Below are 5,836 nucleotides of genomic sequence, written 5' to 3' on the forward strand. Positions count from 1 at the left end.
AGGGGGTGGCCCAGCTGGGGTTTTAGGGGCAGGGACTTGCCACGGGAGGGGGTGGTAAGGCCAGGCATGATGAAGGAACGCCCCACCTCAAGTACAAACAGTGCCCCTTGCCGAGTTGGTCTTAGGCCCCAGCAGAGCTTGAGTAAGTGGTTAAAAAAATGTAATATTTCTTGTTTGGTTTGTTTGGTTTTCCCCCTTGGATTTTCAAAGCAATGCAACTTCCTTGAAGGACATTTTGAAGGGCACCTGAGCATCCTGGTTTAAAAACGACCTTGGGGTTGGACAGATCTCGCTCAGACCCCCAGCTGGGGGAGCTCGGGCCAGTGGCTTTACCGTTGAGCCTCGGTGTCCTCATCTGTCAAATGGGGATAAGAAATGTACATGCATGCCTCGGATGGTTGTGGGGGGATGAAGCAAAACCATGTTTCTAGAGCACACTCATCTTTTCTTTGTCCCTTTTATTTCTTCTCGTGTTAAATCGAGGAATGCAGAAACGTACCAAGAGAAAAAACAAAAACAAAACAAAACAAGGTTGCCCAGAGAGAACTAACTGCTCAAAGATTTTCATGGCAATTCAGCTCAGTTCCCGTTTTTATATTGCGATCCTACTGTTGCTGGCTTTGTCATTTTTCATGAAACTGAAACCGGACTTGAAGTTTCATTTCAAATGATCTTGGCATATTTTATCATTTTGTGAGTAGACGCACATGCGAAAGGTTCAAAGGGGGTCTAGCGAGGAGCGAGGCTCTTCCCCAGCCCAGCCCCTGGCCCCCCTTCCCGGAAGCACACACAGCTGGCGATTTCTTGTGTCCTTCCTTCCTCTCCTGGTGTTAAATCATCTTCAGACACATGATTTCTAACCCCTCTATTCATCTGGGCTTTGGTTGTGTTTTTTAATTCACGCCGGTATAACACATGACATTACCAAAAAAAATGAGAACATACCGGCCCTCAAAAGGAAGGGGAACGTAAGGAAAGCGAGTCACCTGAAATCTTCCGACCCCTTCAACGTTCTGGAGCATGGCCTTTTTCCATTCCTTGATGTCAGGGCACATTCTGGTAGCTACCGTGTGTTTTCTTCTTAGTGCTGACCCGAGTTTGTGATGATGTATTTGTGTACTGATCTGATTGTCATCTGCCTTCCCCACTGGGGACAGGGACAGCAATGCCTGTGTCCCCCCGACAGCAGAATGCTGGCACACCGTAGGCCTGTAATGGGTATTTTCCAAATGAGCGAAGGAGGGAGTGAATTTATGAAAGGGACTGTACAATATATTTCACTACCCTGTGACCTATATATATATATATATATATATATATATAATTATTATTTTTTTTTGCTTAACATACCGGGTACATCTTTGCACATCTCCAGCCAGACAGCAAATCTTCATTTTTCATGTCTACACAGAGGCACCACAATAAACATCTTTTTGATGCTGCCCAGAAGCTTCTGCCCCTAACTGGGAAATTCTTTTTCAAACGCAGATTTGTTAACAGATTCCATATGATCTACCCGTGCCCCAGCCCTTTGGCGTTTACTTTCAGCCTGACACTTTACTGGTTTTTGTAGGCCCATTGTTTTCTGGGACAAGTCAAGATTTACTGTCTGTCCCTGACATCATGTTTTTCCAGAGAAGCTTAAGAGTAAAGAACTCATCCCACCCCCACCCCACTGTTTCCGACAGTTAAGGGTTCTGTGGATTTGCTGAAGTTGGGAAACCCAGTGTAACCCTTGCCTCCCTGGCTGCCTTGTTGCAAATAACATACACCAAGCTCGGTCCTACCTCAGGGCCTTTGCACTGCCTGTTCCCCGTGCTTCCCACGGATATTTACTCAGCTAGCCTACTTCAGGTCTCTCATCAAATGTCACCATCTCAGAGAGCAATTCTGCAACCATTTTTTTCTAAATTAGCATCTCTCAGTCACTTACCCAGGTTTGCACTTCTTCATAAAACATATGCCAGGACCTGGTATCATGTTATATTATATTTATTATGCTATATCAATATTTTGGGGTTTTCTCATTTACTGTTCATCTCCCCCACCGTGAGGGCAGGAAGTTACTTTGTCTTCTTTCCTACAGTATCCCCAGTACCTAAAACAGGGCCAGGAGCATGGTCAATACTCAGGAAATATTGGCTGCATCGATAAATGTTCATTTCAGTATTCCAAGCTTCCTTCCAGGACTAAGAACGGATGGCCATCATTCACTCATTCATTCATTCATTCATTCATTCAAGATTTATGCATTGAGCACCTAGCATGCGCCACGGCCCATCTGGGTGCTGGGAGTACTAGAGTGGGTAAGGAGGACAGGTCCTCCTCTTGAAGGATGCGGTCTGGGAGACACACCTACATCACATAATGACACCCAGGTTGACTTGCTGGTTGCAGGCGACGGGGTGAGAACGGGGCTCGTGCTCTGCCAGGTGTGGGTCCCCAGCTCTAAGGCAGCCCTTGCAGAGCTGGGTAAACTGCCAGGGTGACACCAGTGGGAATGACATCCTTGTCCTCTTTACTTCTGCCTGCTGGTCTTCAGGATAAGTGGAGGACGAATTAAAAAGTGAGGCAGGAAGCCTTTCTGCATTCCTCCCCAGCCCAGTAGGTCTTTGCTTAGGGAGCTAAGCTTCGCCCTACTTTCTGGCTGCCCCACACCTTGTATATCCGCTTCAAGGAAACTCCTTCCCCAGTGGCCATTCTCCCGGAGGAAGATGCCAAAAACTCACTTTCCCAGCCTCCCTTGCAGCTTGGTGCGGGCATGGGGTCTGGGCTTCATCAGGGAGACATGCCTCCCAGAGACATGTGATTAGAAGAGAAGGACAGGAGGGGGTGCGGAGGAGAAGGCACCAGCTCTAGCAGATGCAGGGGGAGGGGTCCTCAGCGACAAAGCAGCTTCCCTGGGGCAGCTATTCCATGAAACCCGAGCCTCTCTCCTGGCGATGTAGCCTCCCATCCTGACTCTGTGGCCCACTTGGGCGGATGGTTATTAACAGGCATTAAGAAGGTTCATGTTCTTTGACCCCCCCAACCAAGTCCCTATTCTGGAATTGTGTACTGAGGAAATAACCACAAATAGTGAAAATGCACAGAGATGTTCACCACAGAATTATTTTAGAGTAGCGGGGAGTCCGAAACTACCTAATTGCCCAATCGCCAGGGAACAGTTGAGCTACTTAGGTGGTAATTCCTAAAAGAATGTTAGAGACAATTCCTCCAGCACAATGTTAGTGCAATACTCAGGATTAGGTTCATCTTTGAGTGGCTAAAAACCCCAAATGCCAGGGGCATAAATGAAACAGAAGTTTGTTTCTCTCTTATCGAAAAGAAGTGTGGAGGTGGCTATCCAGGGCTGGTAGGGTGTTTTTATAAATTCATCCAGGACTCAGGTACCTTTTCTCTTATTGCTCCACCATGGCCCAAAATTGCCACTCTGATTCTGGCCATCACGCCTGCATTCCAGCCAGCAAGGAGGATACGAAGAAGAGCAGGCGCCCTCTCTCTGAGGACACTACTTGGAAGTTACTTATGTATCATTGGCCAGAACTTAGTCACATGGACACATCTGGGAAATGTAGTTTTTTTCTGGGTGGCCACATGCCCAGCTAAAACTTGAGATTTCTATTATGAAAGAAGAGGGAGAGGTCAGAGAATGGAGGAGAAACTGGGGTCTCGGCCACAACGGGCGACAATTACAAGTAGTGTCCAAGAGGATTTTGTAATAACATGAAAAAAAAACCTGGTTTTGTAGTTTGGGGAATTTGTATTATATAGTGTGATTGCAACTGGATGATAAAATTTCAAAGCAGAGAGAGCTTCTCAGAGGACAAGGCTGCTAGAAAGTGAGCCTTTTGTGGGAAGTCCAATACGAAATTTTATTTTTTCTTTTTATTCTGTATTTTCCAAATTGTCGATAATTGAGCAAATCTAACTTCCGGAAAGAAAGAATCCTGTGCAGATTACAGAATCTGCTTGGGCTATAATTCATGCCCTGCAAGTCTGTTCTGGAACGCGCCAAGGTAGCCACATGGGAAAAGCAGAAATGAGATTACATCTAGTCACGGACAACATGGTTGTGAATGGGGAGAAGTCCAAGGGACCCACAAAAATCGACTTGAAAAAGAGGGACCTGGGACTTAACACAGGTTCAAATCACAGCATTGCTGAAGTGTCAGCTCCGTGACCTTGGGCAAACCACTAACCTGGCCGTCTCTGCCTCTGTACAGTAGAAGGACGAAAAGCATCCGTCTCCAGGCGTAAGGGGCTCGAGGAGGAGGTGCCTTCTGCAGAGTGTGCGCACCTGTGCGCTGCATGGAGCAAACTCTAGACCACGGGTTCTCTGCCAGGAGACATTGGCCATGTCTGAAGACATTCCTGGTTGTCACAACCGGGATGGAGGGAATGCTACTGATACCAGGGACGCTGCTAACTTTCTACACGGCCACCTGAGTGGAGAAAGCCTGCCCTGCACACACACATCAGCTGCGACCACTGTCAGGCCGGTTTCCTGGCTTTTGCCGTCAGACCTGCACACACGGTAGTGGCCGGCTGGGTCGCACACCTGCGTGTGGGAGGATCGGTGCGGGATGTGTTTCTGGGCAGGAGTCTCGACAGCATCCCTGCTCTGCACCCACGTGCTGAAGCCTCCTGAGTGCCCCCGTGGGGTCTTCTGCCACGTGTCTCAAGCTCCCCACCGGGAAGCTGGGAATGTGTACCAGGGAGCCGGGAGAAGGAGCAGGGGGGCGACTGGCCCCCAGCCCAGGGACTAAAAATGCGGCTGTTGCTGCACCAACAGGACCTGCAGGGTGCGTCCCCTGTGCTTACCATCCAGCGGGCACGCTGCTCCGCTCCTTCCGGCCTCCTGAAACCCCACTCCGTGTCAGAGAAGAGGAGGCAGGCTGCAGGACGGTGCAGGAGTCAGCCGGCCCCAGAGCCAGCACTCTTCCCAGAGCTCACTGCCCTGCTCAAGGGTTCGCCACCTGGCTGCATATCAGAATCACCTGTGGAGCCCTGAGGACCCCAGACTCCCCGGCATCCCCGCCCGCCCAGTAAGGCCAAGCTTGGTTCTGGAATCAAACAGATCTTGACTTGAATCTTGGCTCCTCCACCTCCTGGAGCTGTGTGACCTGGGGTCAGTGACTAGCTCTTTGAGCCTCAGGTTTGTCCTCTAAAAAAAAAAAAAAAAAGATTAGTGGGCACCTGGGTGGCTCAGTCAGGTAAGCGTCTGCCTTCCGCTCAGGTCATGATCTCGGGGTCCAGGGACCCCCTGCTCAGTGGGGAGTCTGTTTCTCCCTCTCTCTCTGCCGCTCTCCAACCCCGGCCCCTGCTCGTGCTCTCTCTCTCTCTCAAATAAATAAATAAAATCTTTAAAAAAAAAAGATTAGTATTAGTTACTAGCTCAGAGGGTGGCCGTGAGGTTCAGTGAAATGCCCTACCTCATAGGCTGCACATGGGGCCTGGTATACAGTAAGTACTCATTAAATGTTGGCTTTTATTTTTATTTTTGGAGCAGGGCTTGGGCCCCTGTGTGTGTGTGTGTGTGTGTGTGTACTATCTAAGCTCTTTAATTGATTCTGATGTGCCCAACTAGTTATCTATCCATCCATCCAACCATCCATCAACCACCCATCAATCCATCATCCATCCATCCATCCATCATCCATCCATCCATCCATCATCCATCCATCCACTGAATCATCCATCTATCCATCCATCCATCATCCACCCATCCACCCATCCATGCACTGAATCATCCACCTATCCATCCACCATCCATCCATCCCATCATCTATCCATCCATTCATCATCCACCCATCTATCCATCCATCTATCCATC

At 48.9% G+C, this 5,836-nt stretch overlaps 1 long non-coding RNA gene across 1 annotated transcript in view; it reads right to left on the reverse strand.

The window, feature by feature from the left end:
* Window positions 1-337: 337 nt before the first annotated feature.
* LOC115936729 (uncharacterized) overlaps window positions 338-5,836 on the reverse strand; it is a 17,404-nt gene continuing 11,905 nt past the window's right edge. Inside the window, exon 6 of the long non-coding RNA XR_014149050.1 lies at window positions 338-5,167. This is a non-coding gene — a long non-coding RNA (uncharacterized LOC115936729). The remainder of the gene's footprint in view (window positions 5,168-5,836) is intronic.

This window comes from Leptonychotes weddellii, chromosome 10 (genome assembly GCF_054177405.1).
Source record: "Leptonychotes weddellii isolate Sample4059 chromosome 10, ASM5417740v2, whole genome shotgun sequence".
NCBI classification, from domain to species: Eukaryota; Metazoa; Chordata; class Mammalia; order Carnivora; family Phocidae; genus Leptonychotes; species Leptonychotes weddellii.